Here is a 25,262-nt window from a genome sequence, read left to right on the forward strand (position 1 = left end):
ATTCAAATTTTATCTATTAGAGGAGTCCTACTAAACATGATTTTTACTATTAGTCCCTTTGTATTTTATATCTTGTACCTAGAAAATTTATTTGTAGTGTATTAGTGTAGAAAAGTCTCAATATTAATCTATCATCATTTTAGTTATTTCTAATGCACAACTGGGTGCTATTAAAACTACAGTGAAAAATTATTTTCTTTCAAGTGCCATTTTACAGGAAAAAAAGTGAAAACATTGATGCACAGAGAATCAAAGTAAATTAATCTGATAATATAAGTGAATGGAACAAGCTGTGCAATATAAATATTTTAATCACTTCTTGATCCAGGAGTGCCACATCTACAAAATGAGCAATTATGGTCTATCTCTTGGGAGTCGACTCTAATTACGAAGCAGTAGGATATTACTAAATGTTAATACATGTAAATATCAAACAGGAGGCCCTTGAATTTCCATGTAATTTTTAAAAATATAATTTATGTTAGCTTCTTGTAAATACCTTTGTTTTAAACTATATATGTCCAAGAGTTGAGTATTAGTTGTCTTTTAAGCACTTTATGTTATAAAATACTCTTTATTGATTCCAAGAACAGGTATCTTAAAACTAGTCAATGAAGATACATAAACATTTAGAAAACTAGCGACTTAGTTTTCTCCATATGCTATGCCAGAGTTTTTCTATCCTGAAGCAAGAAGACCAAATATTTCACTAAGGGCCTGTGGGAGCCACATTTATTAAGAAGGTAAAATGAGACAGACACTGGGCTCTGGTAAGTGCTTGTGTTCTTTCGGACCTAAGCCCAGGGAGGCTTAACTAAGGAAGTTGGCTGTTTCCATTAGGATGTTAGATTCAGTCCTGTGATTGAATTCTAATACAGGACAGAGCTCCTCTGTCGTGTATCACAGGGGAAAAAGCCGTCTCAGGACACAACCTTGTGTATGTATATGGAACATAGTGTTTGGTAGAATTTGGAGGTGCATGGTCAATAGAATTCTAAGATGGTCCCTAAATTTCCCACCGCTATTGTTCACACATCTTCATCCAGGTATTCAATCAAATACAGATCTAGGTGTTGCTGTTCAGAGATTTTGCAGAAGAAACTAAATTACTCTATCAGTTGACATTAAGACAAGAAGATCACACAACTGGGCCTGACCTAATCACACAAGACCTTTGAAATCAGAGAGCTTCCTCTGGCCAGTCAGAGAGGTGTAATCAGAGGTTGCAAGCACAAGAAGTATTTGACACACTGTTGCTGGCTTGTAGATGGAAAGAACTACAGTAGCAGCGAGTAGGGGCAGCATCTGGGAGCTGAAAGCAACCTCCAAATATAACTGCAAGAAGTGGAATTTTTTTTTTTTTTTTTTTTTTGAGACAGGGTCTAACTCTGTCACCCATGTTGGAGTGCAGTGGTGTGATCTTGGCTCACTGCAACATCCGCCTCCTGGGCTCAAACAATCCTCCTGCCTTAGTCCCCAAGTAGCTGGGACTACAAGCGCGAGCCACCATGCCCAGGTAATTTTTGTAGTTTTGTTAGAGACTGGGTTTCATCATGTTGCCCAGGATGGTCTCAAACTCCTGAACTCAAGCAATCCACCCGCCTCGACCTTCCAAAGTGCTGGGATTACAGGCGTGAGCCACCATGCCAGGCCCAGGAACTGAATTCTGCATATAAAAACAATGAGTTTGGAGCAGATTATTTCTTACAGCCTCCACGAGAGAACTCAGTCTCACTAATACCTTTATTTCTGCTTTGTGAATGCCAGTCGTGCTGTTCTGGATTTCTGATTTATAGAGCTGTGAGCTCATAAATTGGTATTTTAAGCTGCTAAGTTTGTGGCAATTGTTATACTGTAATAGAAAATGAATATAATGGGCAAAGGCTACATTAACTCTCCCACCTGAAACAAACCTTTGTGGGCATTTCTGACAAAATTAGGAAGAGTCTAAACAGGTATGTGATGGTGTCATAAAGCTTAAAATATTCCTCAAATTTCATAATACATTTTTGTCTAAAAAGTGAGTTCAAGCCTTTTATTTAATTCACAGAATCCCTCCTGTACTTACATCCTAGCATATGAGGTCCTATATTTCCTACATAGCACTGGCTATTAAGTGTGTATTCATGGACACAAGTATCAATGGATGCGCAATTGGATAGAGAAAAAAATTTTTATCCAATATTCAAAATATTTTTCTTTATCCAGTATCAGTAAAACTGATATTTATATGTAAAAATATTTTCATCACAATCAATGTTCCTATAAGAAAAATATTTCCTATGAGAAATATATTATGATCTTTTGATTACAATTCATTTTCTTATAAGGAAAATGTTTCCTATAAGAACAAAATTTTTATCCAATATTCAAAGTATTTTCCTCTATCCAGTATCAGTAAAACTGACACGTGAAAATATTTGGATCACAGTCAATGTTCCTCTAAGAAAAATAATATTTTCTTAAAAGCTTAGTTTATTATTATGCTACATTTCATACTTGATTCCTCACATCTTCTGACCCTCTGATGTGGTTAGGCTTTGTGTCCCCACCCAAATCTCATCTTGAATTGTAATCCCCGTGTGTCAAAGGAGGGAAGTGATTGGTTTATGGGGGAGGTTTCTCCCATGTTGTTCTCATGATAGTGGGTGAATTTTCACAAGATCTGATGGTTTTATAAATGTTAGTTTTTCCTGTGTTCACACACTTGCTCTTCTCTCTCCTGCCACCTTGTGAGGAAGGATGTGTTTGCTTCCCCTTGCACCATGATTGTAAGCTTTCTGAAGCTTCCCCAGCCATGCAGAACTGTGAGCCAATTAAACCTCTTTCCTTTATAAGTTACCCAGTCCCAATATTTCTTTATAGCAGTGTGAAAACAGATTAATACAATGAATTGATACTAGGAGTGGGCTACTGCTGTAAAGATACCTCAAAATGTGGCTGCAACTTTGGAACTGGGCAATGGGCAGAGGTTAAAACAGTTGGAGGGCTCAGAAGAAGAAAGGAAGATGTGGGAAAGTTTGGAACTTCCTAGAGACTTGTTGAATGACTTTGACCAAAATGCTGATAGTGATATGGACAATGAAGTCCAGGATGAGGTGGTCTCAGATGGAGATGAGGAACTGTAATAAATGTTACTCTTGCTATGCTTTAGCAAAGAGACTGGCAACATTTTGTCCCTGCCCTAGAGGTCTATGTAACTTTGAACTTGGGAGAGATGATTTGGGGTATCGGGTGGAAAAATTTGTAAGCAGCAAAGCTGTTCAAGAGGTGACAGTGTAAAAAGAGGTAAAAGTTTGGAAAACGCTCAGCCTGATCATGCAATGGAAAAAAAAAACCCGTTTTCTGTGGAGAAATTCAAGGGGGCTGCGGAAATTTGCATAACGGATGAGGAGCCAAATGGTAATCACCAAGACAGTGGGGGAAATGCCTCCAGGGCGTGTCAGAGACATTGATGGCAGCCCCTCCCATCATGGGCCCAGAGGTCTAGGAGGGAAATGTGGTTTTGTGGACCTGGCCCAGGGCCCCCTTGCTCTGTGCAGCCTCTGGACTTGGTGCTCTGTGTCCTTGCTGCTCCAGTGGTGGCTAAGATGGGCCAAGGTACAGCTCAGTCTGTTGCTTAAGAGATTGTAAGCCCCAAGCCTTGGCAGCTTCTTCGTGGTATTGGTCCTGTGGGTGCACAGAAGATAAGAATTGAGGTTTGGGCGCCTCTACGCAAATCAACTAGAAAATCTAGAAGAAATGGATAATTTCCTGGACACTTACACTCTCCCAAGACTAAACCAGGAAGAAGTTGAATCCCTGAATAGACCAATAGCAGGCTCTGAAATCGAGGCAACAATTAATAGCCTACCCACCAAAAAAAGTCCAGGACCAGATGGATTCACAGCTGAATTCTACCAGAGGTACAAGGAGGAGCTGGTACCATTCCTTCTGAAACTATTCCAATCAATAGAAAAAGAGGGAATCCTCCCTAACTCATTTTATGAGGCCAACATCATCCTGATACCAAAGCCTGGCAGAGACACAACAAAAAAAGAGAATTTTAGACCAATATCCCTGATGAACATCGATGCAAAAATTCTCAATAAAATACTGGCAAACCGAATTCAGCAGCACATCAAAAAGCTTATCCACCATGATCAAGTGGGCTTCATCCCTGGGATGCAAGGCTGGTTCAACATTCGCAAATCAATAAACGTAATCCAGCATATAAACAGAACCAAAGACAAGAACCACATGATTATCTCAATAGATGCAGAAAAGGCTTTTGACAAAATTCAACAGCCCTTTATGCTAAAAACGCTCAATAAATTTGGTATTGATGGAACGTACCTCAAAATAATAAGAGCTATTATGACAAACCCACAGCTAATATCATACTGAATGGGCAAAAACTGGAAAAATTCCCTTTGAAAACTGGCACAAGACAGGGATGCCCTCTCTCACCACTCCTATTCAACATAGTGTTGGAAGTTCTGGCTAGGGCAATCAGGCAAGAGAAAGAAATCAAGGGTATCCAGTTAGGAAAAGAAGAAGTCAAATTGTCCCTGTTTGCAGATGACATGATTGTATATTTAGAAAACCCCATCGTCTCAGCCCAAAATCTCCTTAAGCTGATAAGCAACTTCAGCAAAGTCTCAGGATACAAAATTAATGTGCAAAAATCACAAGCATTCTTATACACCAGTAACAGACAAGCAGAGAGCCAAATCAGGAATGAACTTCCTTTCACAATTGCTTCAAAGAGAATAAAATACCTAGGAATCCAGCTTACAAGGGATGTAAAGGACCTCTTCAAGGAGAATTACAAACCACTGCTCAGTGAAATCAAAGAGGACACAAACAAATGGAAGAACATACCATGCTCATGGATAGGAAGAATCAATATCATGAAAATGGCCATACTGCCCAAGGTGATTTATAGATTCAATGCCATCCCCATCAAGCTACCAATGACTTTCTTCACAGAATTGGAAAAAACGGCTTTAAAGTTCATATGGAACCAAAAAAGAGCCCGCATTGCCAAGACAATCCTAAGTCAAAAGGACAAAGCTGGAGGCGTCACGCTACCTGACTTCAAACTATTCTACAAGGCTACAGTAACCAAAACAGCGTGGTACTGGTACCACAACAGAGATATAGACCAATGGAACAGAACAGAGTCCTCAGAAATAATACCACACATCTACAGCCATCTGAACTTTGACAAACCTGAGAGAAACAAGAAATGGGGAAGGATTCCCTATTTAATAAATGGTGCTGGGAAAATTGGCTAGCCATAAGTAGAAAGCTGAAACTGGATCCTTTCCTTACCCCTTATACGAAAATTAATTCAAGATGGATTAGAGACTTAAATGTTAGACCTAATACCATAAAAACCCTAGAAGAAAATCTAGGTAGTACCATTCAGGACATAGGCATGGGCAAGGACTTCATGTCTAAAACACCAAAAGCAATGGCAGCAAAAGCCAAAATTGACAAATGGGATCTAATTAAACTAAAGAGCTTTTGCACAGCAAAAGAAACTACCATCAGAGTGAACAGGCAACCTACAGAATGGGAGAACATTTTTGCAACCTACTCATCTGACAAAGGGCTAATATCCAGAATCTACAAAGAACTCAAACAAATATACAAGAAAAAAACAACCCCATCAAAAAGTGGGCAAAGGATATGAACAGACATTTCTCAAAAGAAGACATTCATACAGCCAACAGACACATGAAAAAATGCTCATCATCACTCGCCATCAGAGAAATGCAAATCAAAACCACAATGAGATACCATCTCATACCAGTTAGAATGGCAATCATTAAGAAGTCAGGAAACAACAGGTGTTGGAGAGGATGTGGAGAAATAGGAACACTTTTACACTGTTGGTGGGATTGTAAACTAGTTCAACCATTATGGAAAACAGTATGGCGATTCCTCAAGGATCTAGAACTAGATGTACCATATGACCCAGCCATCCCACTACTGGGTATATACCCAAAGGATTATAAATTACTCTACTACAAAGACACATGCACACGTATGTTTATTGCGGCACTATTCACAATAGCAAAGACTTGGAATCAACCCAAATGTCCATCTGTGACAGACTGGATTAAGAAAATGTGGCACATATACACCATGGAATACTATGCAGCCATAAAAAGGATGAGTTTGCGTCCTTTGTAGGGACATGGATGCAGCTGGAAACCATCATTCTTAGCAAACTATCACAAGAAGAGAAAACCAAACACCGCATGTTCTCACTCATAGGTGGGAACTGAACAATGAGATCACTTAGACTCGGGAAGGGGAACATCACACACTGGGGCCTATCATGGGGAGCGGAGAGGAGGGAGGGATTGCATTGGGGAGTTATACATGATATAAATGATGAATTGATGGGTGCTGACGAGTTGATGGGTGCAGCACAGCAACATGGCATAAGTATACATATGTAACAAACCTGCGCGTTATGCACATGTACCCTAGAACTTAAAGTATAATAAAAAATAAATAATAAATAATCAATCAATCAATAAATCAATAAAAAAAAAAAGAATTGAGGTTTGGGAACCTCCTCCTAGATTTCATAGGATGTATGGAAACGCTTGTTTGTCCAGGCAGAGGTGTGCTCAGGGGCAGAGTCCTCATGGAGAAACTCTGCTAGGGCAGTGTGGAAGGGAAATAGGAGGTTGGAGCCCCCTCACAGAGTTCCCAGTGGGACACCTCCTAGTGGAGCTGTGAGAAGAGGGCCAGCATTCTCCAGATCCCAGAATGATAGAGCCACCGACAGTTTGCACTGTAAGCCTGGAAAAGCTGCTGTCACTGAATGCCAGGGATGAAAGCAGCTGGAGTGGGGGAAGGGGGTGAGGTACCCTGCAAAGCCACAGGAGCAGAGCTGTCCAAGGCCATGGGAGCCCACCTCTTGCATTGGCATGACCTGGATGTGAGCCATTGAGTCAAAGAGCTTTAAGATTTGATGACTCTCCCACTGAATTTCAGGCTTGCATGTGGCCCCTTTGCTTTGGCCAATTTCTCCCATTTGAAATGGGAATATTTATCCAATGCCTGCGCCTTCACTGTGTTAACAGAGGAAGTGATCAAGTTATCCCAGGTTACCAGCAGCCTATCTTTATGGGTCTGTAGCAACTTCAGCCTTTCCCTCCTTAGAAGAAAGAATTTGACTGTGGGGCATAAAGCAGAAAAAGAGACCGAGGCAAGTTCTAGAGCAGAAATGGCAGTTTATTTAAAAAGGACTTAGAACAAGAAAGAAAGAAAGGTGCACTTGGAAGAGACCCAAGAGGGTACATGAAGGTTAAAGAGAGAAGGTCAAGTGCCCCATTTAACCATGATCCTAGGTCTTTTATAAGCTCACCTCTTTCCCATGATTCTTCCCTTGGGGTGGGCTGCCCGCGTGTGTAGAGCCCTCCTTACCCTTGGGGAGTGAGCACACTCGTTGTGTTTAGGGAGTTATATGCATGCTCATCTGAGCCTTTCTTCCTTTTTCTGGTGGAGTGTACCCGGAAGATCATACCTTGCCATTTTGTCTCCTAATATGCATGCATAGGAAGCTGTTACTCCCTGGGGTCTGCATTCAGTTAACACTTTTAATGTTAACAGGTGTGGACCATCAGGAGATTGTCTCTCCCTGGCTGCCAAATTATCATTTTTAGAGAGGCAAAGTGATAACTGCCAAACTATCACCTGACAGGTCTAGTGGGTAGGGGGAGAGCCCTCTTCTGCCCCATTCATGCCTATAACAATTGTATCTTGGAAGTAACTAACTTGCTTTTGATTTTACAGCCTCCTAGGCAGAAGAGGCTTGCCTTATCTCAGATGCAACTTTGGACTTGGTCTTTTGGGTTAATGCTGGAATCAATTAAGACTTTGGGGGACTGTTGGGAAGGCATGATTGGTTTTGAAATGTGAAAGGGGACATGAGATTTGGGAGGGGCCAGGGCAGAATGATATGGTTGCCTTTGTGTCTCCACCCAAATCTCATCTCAAATTGTAATCCACACATGTCAAGAGAGGGAAGTGATTAGAGTATGGGGACAGTTTCCCTCACGCTGTTCTCATAATAGTGAGTGAATTCTCATGAGATGTGATGGTTTTATAAATGGTAGTTATTTCTGTGCCCACATGCATATTCTTCTCTCTCATGCCACCTTGTGAAGAAGGATGTGTTTGGCTCCCCTCCTGCCATAATTGTAAGTTGTCTGAGGACTCCCCAACCATGCACAACTGTGAGTCAATTAAGCTCTTTCCTTTGTAAATTACCTGGTCTCGGATATTTCTTGATAGCAGTGTGAAAATGGACTAATACACCCTCCATTTATGTGAAAACTATGACTCAAAATTAACTAAAAGTTTTTGACCATGATCCTAGATACCCTTTAGATGGTGCTTATTCTTTATGTGTAAATGTGAAATTTTAAGGAAATTGCCAAGAGAATCACAAACGCCCCCCCTTTTTTTTTTTTTGAAATAAAGCTAAGAGAACTTCCTGGCATGTTTCAACTTCTATGTTATTTATCATGTGTCAAGAACTCTATGTGCTCCCCTAATTAATAAGTCTAGTGGGACTCAATGCCAATTATCTGTCCTTGGAGGAAATTGCCACCAATTTCCTTCTGACTTTCCATTGTAGGACTAAAGAACAGAACATTCATGCATGCTGTGTGCATTATCCAGCCTTGGTTTTTCTCTCACTTTCTCATTGTTTTGATATTTTCGTTATTGTCTGTGCTTTACATAGTTTAAAGTGCTCCTATGTCTATTATAAACAAATTTAAAAGTATTCTAAAATTATTATCCCTATATTAGAAGTAGGAAAATAGAATATGTTCAGTGATCTAGCCAAATATTATAGAGATGGCAACTAAGTCCAAATCCACGTTATCTTAAGAGTGCAAAATGATGACTTAATATCATAATTAAAATATTTTTATAATGTATAAGAAATACCGCTTCATAGTTTAAAGAATGGTATTTGAAACTGATTTTATCATGTGCTCTTTGTCAAGAGAGCTTCTTAGGTCAAGGAAAAGCCATAGATCCAGTTACTTACCAAGTTCAGAATTTCCTTTGAGGCAAAATAGAAATTCACAACCATTAAAAAATAGAAGGAAATTTGAAACTGTTACTATAGAAATATACAGGGTAACAATAAAGCCTGAATAAGTGAGTTTCTAGCATCCATGAGGGTCCACCTGTGGTATAATGGCATATGCTTATAGTGGACCCAATCATTTAAATTCATTAATTCCTTCTAGAAATAAAGGAAAAATTTAGTATGGTTTACTTAGAACTGGAGAATAATAGAGTGATGATTATGGAAACCATCGTGGTTAAGAAATTCCAAGGTACAGGAACTATGTATCAAAATAATGCATCATGCTGAAACTAAGAATAAAGTCTCAGATGTAATTGATGAATGCTAGCATTATAAAGCAGATAATTAATGTATTCATTGAGAATGATGGAGCAGAGAGATGAAAGAAAGGAAGCTATGATCAAAAAGGGAATGTCAGAATTGGGGATACAGATATGATTTGGTTTTGAGGGATAATGAAGTTCAGATTATAACTGGAATGGATGGAAATAAACTAATTGACTTTGAGAAGGTAAAAGATATTGTGGAAAAGGATTGTTAGAGTTAAACATGGAGAATGACTTCAGGAGATAGGAAAGAGCATAACGTTAAACCAGCTTCTCAAGTCACTGGGAAGGTGGAAAGTGAAAGGATGTGGAAAGAAGAAAAGAGAGGAAATTACGTAAATGAGTTGCATACATTCGACAGATGAGTTACATTGAAATGTGATAGAAATCCACAGCATCTTTGTAGCCTTTGATAATGCAATTAATCTTTTCAAGTCCTGTGAAAGCGTGATATTGCCCTTGCTTTACTATCCTAGCTGAGAAAGGAAGTTTTAGGGACTTTCACCTGGCTCTTCCTATCCTAGCTTTCACCTCATAAGCCATCAGTGTAGAAATTTTGTCAGTTTCTGAGTGTTGCAATATTCTTTATAAATTCAGGAACTTGAGACATAGCCACAAGAGTAATTTGCCGCTCTGCTGCACCCAGTATGAATCGGGCAGGGACAAAAGCTCCACTTATTACCTGACATCCACACACCTCCGCTTTGAATAAACTACAGTGGTGTTTTTGGTCCCTGTCTGTTAACATTACCTCAGAACTAATTTCTGTTAAGCCCCCACATTTGAATAAATTTTTTTTCTCAGTGCCTTTGTTGCCATCATGTAACTTGCAAATCTCTTGGGGAAAATATTGGAGGAATATTTAGGGTATATTTGCGTCTGTGTTGCAATGTCTTTTCCAAGGGGATGATGCTTTCCATGAAATCACCTGTTACCTTCCTTACAGAGGTAAGAGGTTATGAATGCCTACATTGGTAACTCAAGTCAGGTTTTTCCTCGTCAGACCTAAACTTTTATCTGTGAAGCACATAAAATTATATTCTAGTAAGTTGCCTGTTATGGATCAAATTGGTCCTTTGAAAATATATATAGAAACCCCTCATACTTCAGAATGCAAACTTATTTGGTAATAGGGTTTGATATAGTTTGGCTGTGTCCCCACCCAAATCTCATCTTGAATTGTAGCTCCCAGAATTCCCATATGTTGTGAAAGCAACCTGGTGGGAGATAATTGAATCATGGGGGTGGTTTCCCCATATTGTTCTCATAATAGTGAGTAAGTCTCGTGAGATCTGATGGTTTTATAAAGGGGAGTTTCACTGCACAAATTCTCTCTTTCTTGTCTGCCACCACGTAGATGTGCTTTTGCCCTCCACCATGATTGTGAGTCCTCCCCAGCCACGTGGAACTGTGAGTCCATCAAACCTCTTTTTCTTTATTAATTACCCAGTCTTGGGTATGTCTTTATCAGCAGCGTGAAAATGGACTAATACAGGGTTTTTGCAATTGTATAATAGGTTAAGATGAGGTCATACTGGAGTAGAATGGGTCTCTAATGCAACATGACTGTGTCAAGAGACACCGAGACAGATACAGTGTAACAATGAAGACAGAGGCTGGAGTAATGCAAGTACCAGGCAAGGAATGCCTAGGATGGCTAGCAGCACCAGAAAGAGGGAGAAAGGCATAGAGCAGACTCTCCCCTTGAGCCATCGGAGAGTGCGTGGCCCTGTAGACATTTGACTTCAGGCTTCTGGCCTCTTGAACTGTGGAGAAGACACTCCTGGCCTATTACTACCCAGCTCATGGTGCTTTGTTACAGCAGCCCTAGGAAACCAGTGCAGTGTCTGTATGTTACATTCTGAGTAATCAGTCATTGACAAAGATTCCTATTGTGATCTCTGCCCATTCTTTTCTCTGTCATTTGAGCACAGTGATAATGCCTAATGGAAGTCCAGAATTCTGTGAGCCTTACTAAAAGTAGGCATTGGAGTAGAGCAGGATGGGTTTAAAGCAGAAAGATGGCTGGGCATGGTGGCTCATCCCTGCAATTTCAGCACTTTGGGAGGCCGAATTAAGAGGACCGCTTAAGCTCAGATCTTTGAGATCAGCCTGGGCGACATAACGAGACCTCATCTCTACTATGAGGTTGGTGTAAAAGTAATTGTGGCTTTTGCCATTAAAAGCATTAAAAGTATTAATGGCAAAAGCCGCAGTTACTTTTGCACCAACCTCAATGAAATAAAAAAAATTAGCCAGTCGTGGTGGCGTACACCTGTAGTTCCAGCTACTTAGGAGCCTGATGTGGGAAGATCAGTGGTAAATGTTTTCATGTTACCTAACAGCCCAGGAAATCTCTGTTACTTTTCACAGTTTTAATTGTAATAGTATTTATCAGCATCTGTTCTCTTCTTGTTTATGTATTAATTTTCTGATTTACTTTCTCTATACATCTTACATAAGTTTCAAGTTGAGACCCTATTTATCTAAAATATTTTTCTTTTCCTAGTTACTAATATTGTATCTAGAATATTGTCAAAAAACAGTAAATGTTTCTTAAAAAGTAAGAATTTCTTGAATCATTTTAAATTTACTTAAAAGTAATGACATTTAATTGAATTTGTTCTTTAGTGTTAGTGACCATTTATCATCTAAGCCAAGACATCTTTGAGAAGAATGTTATTCATAATTATAGTGGGACAATAGATGTAAACTGGGACCATCCTAGGCTAACTGAAATGTGTAGACACCCTTACTATAACTCATACACTGCACTGGATCGTGAGGAAGCAGAGATTTAAGTTGTATGCAAAATTCCTCATGAAATATTGTATGGAGCTTTGCTGTAGTTTTCATTCTCTGTGTAAAGGAATAAAAACACACACACACAAATACACATATATATATCTAATAATTTGTGTATTTTGTAGATAATTAGCTTAGGTATTTACATCATTAACAACAGGAATATAATAAATTTATGACTAATCTTTAACTTATTCAAAGTAGTACTTCTGAGAACTGAAAACTAGGTTGGAGATACTCAATAGATACTTTTTTATGAGTGCAAACCAGGTACCATTTAGAGAAAATACTTTAAAGAGTACTTTAGAGAAAATACTCTATTTCTTTTTAAATACTGTGAGAATAGTTTAATACAACTTAAAAGTATAATCTGTGTTAATTAGATGTAAATACTAAAGGCCCATTTAGTATTTACTTTGACTTAAACAGATGATCTTCTAATATTCTGATGGATGTTTCATTGTCTAATTTATGCAGAGAATATAGAACCAGATCTTTTCATAATATTTTTGCTGTTGAAGAAAGTTTAGTATGTGAAGGATTCATTCTAGGAACTCAGAGTTTCCAAGAATTTGTCCATATCTGACTGTCTCAGCAGCTACATATATTACCTGTGATTTCTTCTAGGTTTGTGGAATTGATTGGCATTTACCACTTGTCTGTATATTTATACCCTTTAAACCACCCACTGCCATACCTTGTGTCCTAAAATAAGGGAAGAAAACCCTGCCAAATACACACTCTGTAACTCACTGTGTCTCTAATTTCAAGTCTTTATGTTCTTTCTTAGCTCAGTGAGCTCACTTGGGTAATGTAGAGAACAGAAGGCTCAGGTTTACTTCTGTCTCTTTCAACCCAGATGAGAGTGAGCCATGGTGTGATATTTCTCCTTTCTTTTGTACCCTCCTCTGTTAGCTTTCTAGAGCCTCCTGCTAGGTATCTTCTAGGAGAAGGAGCCCTTAAATCCAGAATGGAGAGAAGATTATGGAAGACATGAAGAGGGATAGGAATGGAAATTTTTATAATATTTTTCTTTCCTGACAACATTTTGACCCCCTGTTCCCCATTTTCACATCTAGGAAAGGTGTGTAACTCTATGTGTTGTGTTTGTGTTGCATGCCTGAGCCAGTCCTTTCGATGCAGTTGGAACAAAGGAAAAAGGAGATGTGGTCAGCACCCACCCACCCCCCCAACTGAACTCATATTTTGTTTAAACTCACAATAAAAAAAATTTCAACTTGAATCATGTATTCCACAAAAATTTATTCAGCATACATTATATATTCACCTCAAGGAGTTTCTATCTAGTAGGATAATCAGGATTAAACAAAGGAATATGTAAACACATGGTCACTTACATATTCTAGAAGTGGTATAAATGAAACATATGTCAGCTGTCAAGTGCCTAGCTCCAATTAAATGCCCAATAATAACTTTTAACTTAGTATGCATAATGGTATATTTGTTTCATTTTTCACAAAGCTCATTTCTCTTTTTGTTAATGCTACCATCATGCATGTAGGCGATCTGGAAACCTGGGAAACACATACTCTTTCCTCTCTCTAACTTTCATATCAAATTAGTCACTGTTAAATCAATTTTAGCCCAAAAGCTGCCTCCTTACATATTTTAAGTTCAGCCCAAAGGTTTTTCTGTGCGTTGCGAACTGTAACAAGTGACGGTGTGCAGATCAGAGGCTATACTCATGCCAATCACCAAGTTTTGGCAAATCCAATGTAGCCAACTGTTTGAACTGTGTTCAAACAAGGCAAACACCAACTTGTAATAATCAGCTGTTTCTGTACCTCACTTCTGTTTTCTGTGCATCACTTTCCTTTTTCTGTCCATAAATCTTTTTCCACCATGTGGTGTCACTGGAGTCTCTGAGACCTATTCTGGTTCAGAGGCTGCCCGGTTCACAAATCGTTCTTTGTTCAATTAAAGACGTTTAAATTTCAGCTGAACTTTTTCTTTTATCATCACGAACATCTTTTTCCTTAAGTATGTCTCAAATTTGCTTTCATCTTCATGTTCCCATTTTTAATACCGTAGGTTAAAATCTATCACTCCTACCTTTGTATTTTAACTGGTGTCCCCATCTCCAAGCCTACTTACCTTTAATTTGATCTTTCCCCTTTTCGTTAAGAGTGATCTTTCAGACATATGAAATGACCATGATGGGCCCTGACTCAAAATAATCCCAAGATTATGGCGTTGATTCACAAAGTGTATCACGTGGAACTGCTAGCAGAGATTTTATACGTATGCATAAGTATGTGGATATATTTCACAATAGAGTAACCTGGTGAAATACTGAGCTATGCAAAGCTAAACTTTGTGATCGTGGGCTTCTCAGCACTTTTCGTGGATATTGTGACTCTCCAAGCAGACATAGTATGTAGGACTTATTGAATTAATTGTTTAAATGTTTAAGCTTCTATTGGGACTCTGTTTCAATAAACAGTTCAGAAAATATTGGCCAGTTGACAAAGTTTAAACGTTTGAGCACAGTTTATAAGCTCTCTAGGATTTGACCCTTGCTTATGTCTTTAATCTTTTCTTCTGCCATTTTTTTCTTCATCACCCATACTTCAACAATCTCAGACTATTTTTCTGTGTGCAAATGAACAGTTCTGTTCCATATGTTCATGGGGTCCTTCTGTGGAGGCTTCCTATCACTTCTTCAAGGCCAAGTTTAACCATTCACTTTTTAAAATATCTTTTCCGAATTATTAGCCATGCCTTCCCAAGGAGAGTTGATCAGGGTATTATTTTCATAACATACACTTTGCTTTGATAAACCATAAAAAGCCATATTATAATTGTTTACCTGTCTTTCCTTCCAATAAGGTTCTCTTAATGACAGGGGTTATACTCATGGCACCTTACATATACCTAATATATAGTGAATTATTCAAAAATATTTTTCAGCTCAGTGGATATTCTTCCATGTCAACAATGCATAGAGCTTGGGGGGACTTATGGAAAAAAAAATGATACCCATCTAGCCAGCTAAATGTACCCATTTAGTCAACACATCAAGATCTTTTTATTCTAAGCACACTGCTAGGCCCTGGGGACAGAGAGATAATTCAGTAGTCCTGGCTACTGCACTCATGGAATTTAAATCTGGAATAGAAAAAAATCATTAAATGTGTAACAATGACGCTAACAGAGAGACATGAAGTACTGTGGGAATATAAGATAACCGACCTAATTTTGTGAAAGCAACGGACCCATGTCAATGAAGAGATGTTACATATCTTTGGTTATCCTCACATTAATATCACAATATCCTTACTGTAACTGGACATGGAACCAAGTCAACAAATAACAACATGGCTGTCCAACAACAATTGTGACTGTCAATGGAAACAAGTTATGTGCACCTGGCAGCGCCCAGTGGGGTTTTCTGCCACCCGTAATGGAGACATGATCGGCAACATTATCTTCAAAATAAAGAATTTGGTTACCCTGCAACTAAAAATATGTGGCCAATTCAAAGTGATTTCTTTCTTTACTCAGTCCCAGCAAACAGTTAGCATCAGCATCATCAAACTGACCAGGGTGGGCTGGGGAAGCCACCCCCATCATCCAATCATTTCCCTCCCTTAACACATGGGGATTAAAATTCAAGGTGAGATTTGGGTGGGGACACAAAGCCTAACCATATAAGAGGGCCAGAAGATGTGAGGAGTCAAGCATGAAATTTGGCATAATAATAAACGAAGCTTTTAAGAAAATATTATTTTTCTTATAGGAACATTGATTGTGATCAAAATATTTTCACATATAAAGTCAGTTTTACTAAGATTGGATGAAGGAAAATATTTTAAATATTTGATATAAATATTTTTCTTATAGAAAATATTTTTCTTATGGGAACATTCTGATCAAAATATTTTTACTTAGAAATGTCAGTTTTACTGATATTAGAGAAAACTATTTTGAATCATGGATAAAAATATTTTTCCTCCATCCAATTGCATATCCATCAATTCTTGTGTCCATGAATGTACACTTAACAGCCAGTGCTATGTCGGGAATATAGGGTCCCTCATGCTAGGATATAAGTACAGATGGGGTTCTATGAATTTTAAAAAAAGTCTTGAACTCACGTTTTAGACGGAAATGTATTATGAAATTTGAGGAATATTTTAAGCTTTGTGACATCATCACATATCTGTTTAGATTCTTCCTAATTTTGTCAGAAATGCCCACAAAGGTTTGTTTCAGGTGGGAGAGTTAACGTACCGTTTGCCCATTATATTCATTTTTTTATCACAGTATAACAATTACCACAAACTTAGCAGCTTAAAATACCAATTTATGAGCTCACAGCTCTATAAGTCGTAAGTCCAGAATAGCACGACTGGCATTCACAAGGCAGAAATAAAGGTATTGGTGACAGTAATTTCTCACCTGGAGGCTGTAAGGAACAATCTGCTCCAAACTCATTGTTTTTATATGCAGAATTCAGTTCCTGGCCTGGGCACGGTGGCTTATGCCTGTGATCCCAGCACTTTGGGAGGACGAGATGGGCAGATCGCTTAAGCCCAGGAGTTTGAGACCAGCCTGCAAACACGGCAAAAACCTATCTCTACTAAAATTAGAGAAATTAGCTGGATGTGGTGGCGCATGCCTGTAGTCCCAGCTACTCCAGAGGCTGAGGCGGGAGGATAGCTGGAACCCAGGAGATGGAGGTTGCCGTGAGCCAAGATCGTGCCACTGCACTCCAGCTTGGGTGACACAGCGAGACCCTGTTACACACAATAAAATAAAATAAGATAGAAAAGATAAAACTGACCAGGCTTGGACTTAAAGGGGACAACCAGTAAAACGAAGCTTTACTAAGCTATTTATTCCTTATTATATAAAACCCTGCTAAAGGTAAATGCTGTGATTAAATAATCACTCCTATTCCCAATTTCTTAGCTTAATGTTAACATTGCAGTTCATAAAGAGGACATTTAATATGTTCTTTCATTGTAAATGCCTGTGGCATTTCATTAAAGATAACCAACTTTTCTAGCTGAAATTGTTAAATGCAGGTTGGGAACAGCCTTGCCATTACTGCATTTTGCATGGCTGAAGTCTCATTTTGCATTTTTCTCTTTTGCTAGGATTATTTTATTTAGAACCTCCTTAAAAATCACCCCTTAGATTTCCCACCAGAATATATGTTATAGGCAGCAAAACACTTTACCAACATGAATAATTCTTCTTTCTCTATAAACTGTGTATTAAATTTATGGATTATCTGTGACCCAAATATCTTCCCCTAGGCTATCCTACTGGTTCTTACTGGGAGGAGAGAAAAGAGGTGCAGGGTAGTGAAGGGAACCTACTTGAGGAGAATAGCCAACAAGAGATTGAATGTGTATATTGCCTCTTTCTGCAAAACCAATTTTAGGTTCTCTTTCGGTGATTGTGTGTGTGCATATGCTGCTATGCATAAATCGAGAGAAGCAATATGATATTTAAAATCAAAAGCTCCAGATACAGACTGCCCTCTTGAGTCCTGGTTCCATCTCATCAAGGTCTTGATCCTGACATGTTATTTAACCAGTCACTTCACTAGTTACCTCTTCTTTAAAGAGCATAGTAGAATGGTCTCCCTCATACCATTGCTTGGATAATTACATGGTTATAAATACATGATGTATAGGAAAATGGCTGGTACATAGGTAAATGTTTCAATAAACATCAACTAAGATGTAAGTGTCCTCTCCTCCTTTTAGTTCAGGTAATCAAAAAATGATAATAATTGACTATGTCTTGTTTCCAACTAGTCAAAGAAGAAATAAGAATAAGCATTTTCTTTAGAGCCTTGTTACATTTGTTCAATTAGTCACCTGGTAACCATTTTAGAACTGGTTTTAGGAAAAAAAAAAAAACCCAAAGCAGTCACCAGTGAATCAATGCTATCCAAATAATCTAAGTCAATAGGTGTGCAATTCCAACTTTGTCTAATTACACCACTTACCAAGAGCTGAATCTGTAGAATCAGTATCTGTCAGGTCAGAGGGATAAAAATAGTACAAGAAATCCTCATTTACTTTTACACTGAAGGACTAGTTCTCACAAGACACTTGAAGAAAAAACATGACCAGCTATGTATTGCCAGTGGAGGAATTTCTCTGTGGTATCCTTGGAAGAGGTTCATGTTTGGATATTCTTGGTTTCAGAGCTGTGAATGTCCAAACTTCAAATGATTTTCTCCTTTATTACCAGAACTTTAACTTCTGTGCTATGAATGTCACATACCAAGGCTGAGCCAGCTGCATTCTCACATGGAGAAGCCTAATCATCAGAGAGATGACTTCTTCCACCTTTTGATCAAACCGCCTGTGAGAATTTGGAAGAATTTTTATGTTTAAATTCTTACTCATACAAGTATACACCTAAAACCCACTTTAAATCTCTGCTTACAAAACTCGGAGGCTTTCACACTTTTTAACTTAATGCTACTTAATATTGTAAATTTTACCATTGCTTTTATATGAGAGTATGATCTAGAGCTGTGCTGTCTTATACTCTAGATACTAGTCATGTGTGGCTATTTATATTTAAATATAAATCAATGAATTATAATAAAATACAATTGCAAATTCAGTTTCTTAGTCATAGTAACCGTATTTCAAGTACTTAACCACATGTGGATAATGGCTACCAGATTGGACATCACCGATAGAACATTTTCATTACTGTAGAAAGTTCTACTAGCCCATGATGAAATTCTAGAGCTTATGGACTTGAAATCAGGAACTGTATTTTATACTTCTTTTAAATATAATCCTACCACAGAAACAATATGTAATATTCATCAAGACATTTGTTGGTTGAATGATGTCTTGCAGAATTTCTCCTTTACACTGGAGCTTGCTCAGCTTCCACAAAAGCAAACCTCAGTGTGGTCCATTACCTAAAATGTTGGTTATTACTATCCTTCCAAATAATTATCTCTATGCTCTTTACCTAGATAAACTCTGGCTTTGTCCCATAGACCCCACAGATCTTCCTTTTCTTTGCATTCTTCAGGTTTCTCACTGAATACAGTGCTTGTTTTAGGGTTGAGAACAATTAGAATGAACTCTAGGGGTTTCATTTGAGGTGCTTTTCCTGCAAGACCTGCACATGATATGATATGAGGTTGGAGATGCTACAGACTTTTTTTGCTACCATATGGAATCTAATGTCAATCTGCAAAGGTTAGCAAAAGAGAACTTAGAGAAATCCAACTTTTTTTTTCCTTTTTTTTCTTTGAGACGGAGTCTTGCTCTGTCCCCCAGGCTGGAGTGCAGTGGCGAGATCTCAGCTCCTGCAGCCTCCACCCCCCAACCAGGTTCTAGCGATTCTCCTGCCTCAGCCTCCCAAGCAGCTTGGATTATAGGCACGCATCACCATGCTGGCTAATTTTTGTATTTTTAGTAGAGATGGGATTTCGTCATGTTGGCCAGGCTGGTCTTGAACTCCTGACCTCAAGTGATTCGCCCGCATTGGCCTCCCAAAGTGCTGGAATTACAGGCATGAGGCACTGGGCCCAGCTGAGAAATCCAACTTGTATCTGACTGGAGCCCTTAAATCTCTGAAGCCAGCACTATCACAAAGTTTTTTTCAAATTCATGAGTTAATACATTCTGTAGGTATCATAGGTTGTTTTATTACTTAAAATCACAATATCCTAAACTCTCCTAGAGTTTAACTTCTTCTCTAGGAGAGTTTAACAGAGAGTGAACTCTCTCTGTTCACTCACCTTTTACAGACAATTTCACAATCTCTCTCTTTACTCCAACTACTATAATTAAAGGGGATCTTAGGAGATAGTGGCTGGAACTTTCTATTCTTTAAAAATGTTTTAGTAACCTCAGAAATGGTAAATATTAAAAGTTATTATATTAGCAAAACACCCTAACATTTCAGGCCTCCATATAATATTTGACATCAGAATGATTTTTCCACCTAGTGACCATCATTATCTCAAAGCCATATCCTTCTCTTTCCTTTGGCTTATCCATAATTATTCATGCTTCTATTTTTTTAGGGATGCACACTATATTTTTTCCATTGTCTTGGCAACCACTTTTCACTGAATAGTCTATTTAAATCATAACTTTGGAGAAATGAAATAATTCACCTTCTCTACTGTGATATCAGCCCCTGGGTGGTTGAGTTCTGTTCGGCGAAAACATACAACCCTACAGATGAGGGTCTTGCCTTAGATTGGTCCTCAGTTAAACTTTGAAAAGTTTCACCTCTTATTTGCACGAGCAACTATCTCAAATTTTTGTCCTGCTCTTCAAAACCCGAACTCAATCCCTACTCCCTTCATCCTTAGCAGATGATCTTTTTACTACTTCAGTGAGAATATTGGGACCTTCAGCAATAATCCTGCTTCTTTTCTACCCCCTGCATTTAATTTAATTTCCATCAGATCATATTTACCTTCATTATGTCATGACCAGAATGTGAGCTGTATCTTCCTGTTTAAAACCCATCTCCAACTTTCTCCACAATATTACTCTATTATTCATCCCCTCTCTCATGTATATTTAACTTTTTCCTCTCCACTCAGTACTCTCCTCAGGCTGTACACATGCTTGGTTCTTTGCCTGAAAAGAAAATCCCACAGTCAGGAATGAGGGATGAGATTGAAGAAGGAGACGGGGGAGTCAGATCACTCAAGGCATTCTATATGATATTTAGGAGCTTATACTGTTTTGGGGGATGAAAAACCACTGCAAGCATTCAAGCAGGGGCGGACATGGCCGTATTTCACATTAGCATTCTAGATGATTAGCTTCTCTGTGAGTGATGGATTGTAAAAGTGTAAATAGTGTACCAAAAGCATATTTTGCAATAGACTAGGTGTTGCTAAGTGTTCCTAGGTTTTCCTAAAAAACATTGCTTATGGACAAGTAAATATTCATCTTTGCCTTAAATAAGCTTTATTTCATAGCTTTTAAGTCTTAGTCTTTAATCAACTCAGCTTCTTTAGCCAGAATATTCTTTATTTCAAAACCGTTATAAGCAGGTGGCTCACTTAGCTTTCTACTTGTTCATCAGGTGATAAATACATGTTTATATCCTGGTATAGTACCTGGGTTATAAGAAGATGGTTCTGCACAGGTATCTGCTTCTCATTCCTACTCCATGAGTTTTAGCACTCTGTCCAGTCTAGTGCTAAATCCTTATGGGGATGATGTGCGGCACTACGGATTCCTTGTTCATGTAGTCATTTAACTAGAGGTATGCTATGGTTGCCTCCTTTCACCCCATGGTTGAGGGAGGCATTCCTGTCCTGGGTTTATGTGGATGGCCAAGCACAAGACATCCAACACTGGGCAGATGGGACCGATGAGAGTGCATGAGTCCCATATACTCACAGCCTAGGGAGAAAGAGACTGCCTGCATGCAGGACCACACAGAGGCTGCACTTGGGAATGCAATGAACAACCAGAGGCTGCAGGAGGCATACCTTATAGTATCAAGAGGGTGAGGCGACCCTGGTTCCCATGGGAGGATGAGACTGGCTTGTTTGAATAACTCTATGGACTATCAGGAATGGAGGCTGCTATTCAGACTTTTTTGTTGTTGTTTCTGAGACCGAGTTTCACTCTTTTGCCCAGGCTGGAGTGAAGTGGCATGATGTCTGCTCATTGCAACGTCTGCGCCCCACGTTCAAGCGATTCTCCTGCCTCAGCCTCCCAAGTAGTGAGATTACAGGCATGCACCACCACACCTGGCTAATTTTTGTATTTTTAGTACAGACAGCGTTTTGCCATGTTGGCCAGGCTGGTCTTGATCTCCCGACCTCAGGTGATCCACCCTCCTCGGCCTCCCAAAGTGCTGGGATTACAGGTGTGAGCCACCGTAAAAAGTATACAACTTTTTGTTACTAGCTTAAGTAGGACAACTCTGAACAAACATCAAACAGGCACTCTATCCATTGTCGGTAACAAGAGAATGAATTCATTTAATATTTACTTGTTAGATTATAAGTATTAGAATTAAGATTACTATAATGCTACTTTTCAGGGATAAATTGAAATGTATTCATATAAATCTAAATTTATCCAGTGAATACATTCCATAAGCATTATTTATCAAGAACTACAAAATATTCTTTATAATTATATCATCCAAACTTTATGGAGTTTGTAATTTTGTTAAAGAAAGTCAATTGTTTCCTCAGATATTTATGTGTGAGAAAGATTTTTGAATTTCCTACAATAATATCTGATATGGGATCTGTCTTCTTTTTATGTATCCATTTCAATGTATTTTCCTGAAGAAGCAATATTTTTGAGAGGCACATTTTTTCTTATAAAATACAGAGGAATGACAGATAATACTGTTTGTGACTTTGGGATTTTCAGGTTTACCAATTCCAATTGCCTATATTTGGGTTTCTGAGAATATTGGATTGACAAACTGACTGCATTACCTGCTGAGCATCTGGTTTAAAAAGTATACATGGAGAAGTATGTGATATTAGCTGTACTCCCTGTTATTGGCTGAACTTTGTACCCCACAAAACATGTTGAAATCATAGTCCCTGCTAGCTGTGAATTTGACCTTACTTGGTTGAAATTCAGATGTAAGATTAGGTTGTACTGGAGTAGGGTGGGTCCTTTATCCACCATGACCGGCATCCTTGTAAGAAGAGCATAAAAGACCTACACACACACACAGTTGTAAACACACACACACACACACACAATATCTTGTGATGACAGAAGGAGGGACTAATGTGTCTACAAGCTGAGGGATGCTAAGGATGATTGACAACACCAGGAGCCAAGTGAAAAACATGGAATCAATTCTCTCCTAGAGCCTTCAGAGAGAGCACGGCCTTGCCCACAGGCTCGTGTTGGAATTCTACCCTCCAGAACTTCAAGAGAATAAATTTCTGTTGCTTTAAGCCACCCCATTTGTAGTGCTTTGTTATGGCAGTCCTAGGAAAAAAAAGTGAGACACTCTCCTAAGAATTAAGTTATCTTACATATACAAGCTTCTACATAGATGTTCACAAAATTTTAGAACTTAAGTCTTGCAAATGATGCAGTTAGCTGAACTATTTTCACATAAGGAGATCCAGGGTTCTTACAGACTTTCCCAAAATATATGACCATTCAGTGTCAGGGTCCTAGTGTAAGAACTCCAGTTTCCTGACTGCTGGCCAAATGCTCTTGCATCTCCCATTCACATTAAAAGGCAACTGCATGTATTGCCCATGCACCTCCTTGAAAAGCACAGCATGGGCCTTAACAGAAACACACCTGTAAGGGAGAGGTTTTAGTAGCCCTAGTGGAAATCCTCAGCGGATCTTTCCCAGGATTAAGAAACAACAGGAGGATTGCAACTAGGCCCGAGAGGACAACTGTCTTGAAGTTAAATATTGCCTTATAAGTCCTAAGTGGCTGGCTGAATGAATGAAAACGTGATTTATTTATGATGGAAGAGAAGCAAAAGGTTTGGGTGTTTACAATGAGCTCACAATTACACAATAAATTGGTCCTTAGTATTCAGAACGAATATGTTATTTGACCTGAATGCAAGCTCACTATCGAATGGTTGACCTGTTCTTCCTTTCAGTTTTATGCTGTGCCTTCTGTGATACAACATCAATATGCCACACAAAGACAAAGAGTGTGCAGACCCACTTTGCGTGGGGCTTTGCATAAGGATGGTAACATCACAAGATAGATTTGGATAATGACATCTAGATACCAGATTGAGCAAGAGAAAAATAGATATCAAAGCCTAATGGTATATTTGATTGTAAATATGCCCACGAAACACACAACGTAGAAAAATAAGCAGTATAACCAGAAAGTCCTGATGAAGGTTAATATTGTGTGTGTGTGTGTGTGTGTGTGTATTTCTCTTAAACAGATAAAAAGGTGCTAGAAAATAATTTGTTTATCCTTACAAGGGAAAACCTACTTAAATCATGGCACATCCCTAGGAGGGATGAGGGTGTGGTTGGGGGAGGCGGATGTGGGGTACTCTGGAGATATTCAAGGTAGCTACTTTTCTTCCAATACTAGAAGATCTAAGTTTTTCAGGAAAAAGAGCATGGTTGGATCTTTTAAAACTTTTAAAATCTGTATAAATGTTATATATGTATATATATTTATATATAACTTTATATATATATATATACACACACACATTTAAAAGCAAGTAGCTTCTGCTCCAATTTAGGTGTATATGTTTTAGTCATTACATCAAATTCATATACACACACACACACGTAAAAGCAAGCAGCTTCTGCTCCAATTTAGTTATTTATTTTTTAGCATTACATCCAATTCCTTGTTTTATAGCAATTACATTTATGTGGTAAAAATGTAGGAAGTCCCTCCTCTTTACTTGTCCCCCAGACAGACGGTTTGCTTGCTCTGACGGCCACCACTGCTACAAACAATATATCATGAATATCATTTATATACACATGGAATTGTAACGTACAATACATATTGCTCTGTGTATTACTTTATTTATTTACGTATTTATTTTTGGCTGCCCATATGTCTTGGTGATGTTCCATACACCATAATTAGAGCTACCTGATCATTTTTAATGAAGATATGATTTCCTATTGCATGGAGGATCTATAATTTAAGTAACCAGTCCTCTACTGTGCTTTTCAGTTATTTATAACCATTTGATGATACATAAACCTGTAATAAATGTTGGGAAAAGTAAGTTCATGACTGGATTTCTTGTGTCCATGTGTTTCAGGCATGCCTCTGGTAATTACTTAAAGCTGTACATTTTCATTATTTAAAACGAGCACACATTCTGGTCCTTGGACCATACATTTTGATGAAAGGATGACACACTTAATAATAGTGCATATAATAATATATAGGAATTAACATGTGCAAAGGCAAAAACTAAAAGTAGAGCACAGAAGAGGGGCCGGAAGCATGTGGAATGCTTGGAATACTAACTAGTGTGGTCATTGGCAACACCCTTGAGGTGGAGGTATTTTAGCACAAGCTGAATTT

At 38.5% G+C, this 25,262-nt stretch overlaps 1 long non-coding RNA gene across 1 annotated transcript; it reads right to left on the minus strand.

Moving 5' to 3' along the window:
* Positions 1-1,386: 1,386 nt before the first annotated feature.
* LOC117098924 lies at positions 1,387-22,030 on the minus strand. Its single transcript, XR_004443648.1, has 3 exons — positions 21,923-22,030; positions 17,124-17,127; positions 1,387-1,445 (listed from the first exon to the last, which is right to left on the minus strand). It is a non-coding gene; the product is annotated as an uncharacterized LOC117098924 (long non-coding RNA).
* Positions 22,031-25,262: the final 3,232 nt, after the last annotated feature.

The sequence above is a fragment of the Trachypithecus francoisi genome, unplaced genomic scaffold (assembly GCF_009764315.1).
Source record: "Trachypithecus francoisi isolate TF-2019V2 unplaced genomic scaffold, Tfra_2.0 Contig01474, whole genome shotgun sequence".
Taxonomy (NCBI): Eukaryota; Metazoa; Chordata; class Mammalia; order Primates; family Cercopithecidae; genus Trachypithecus; species Trachypithecus francoisi.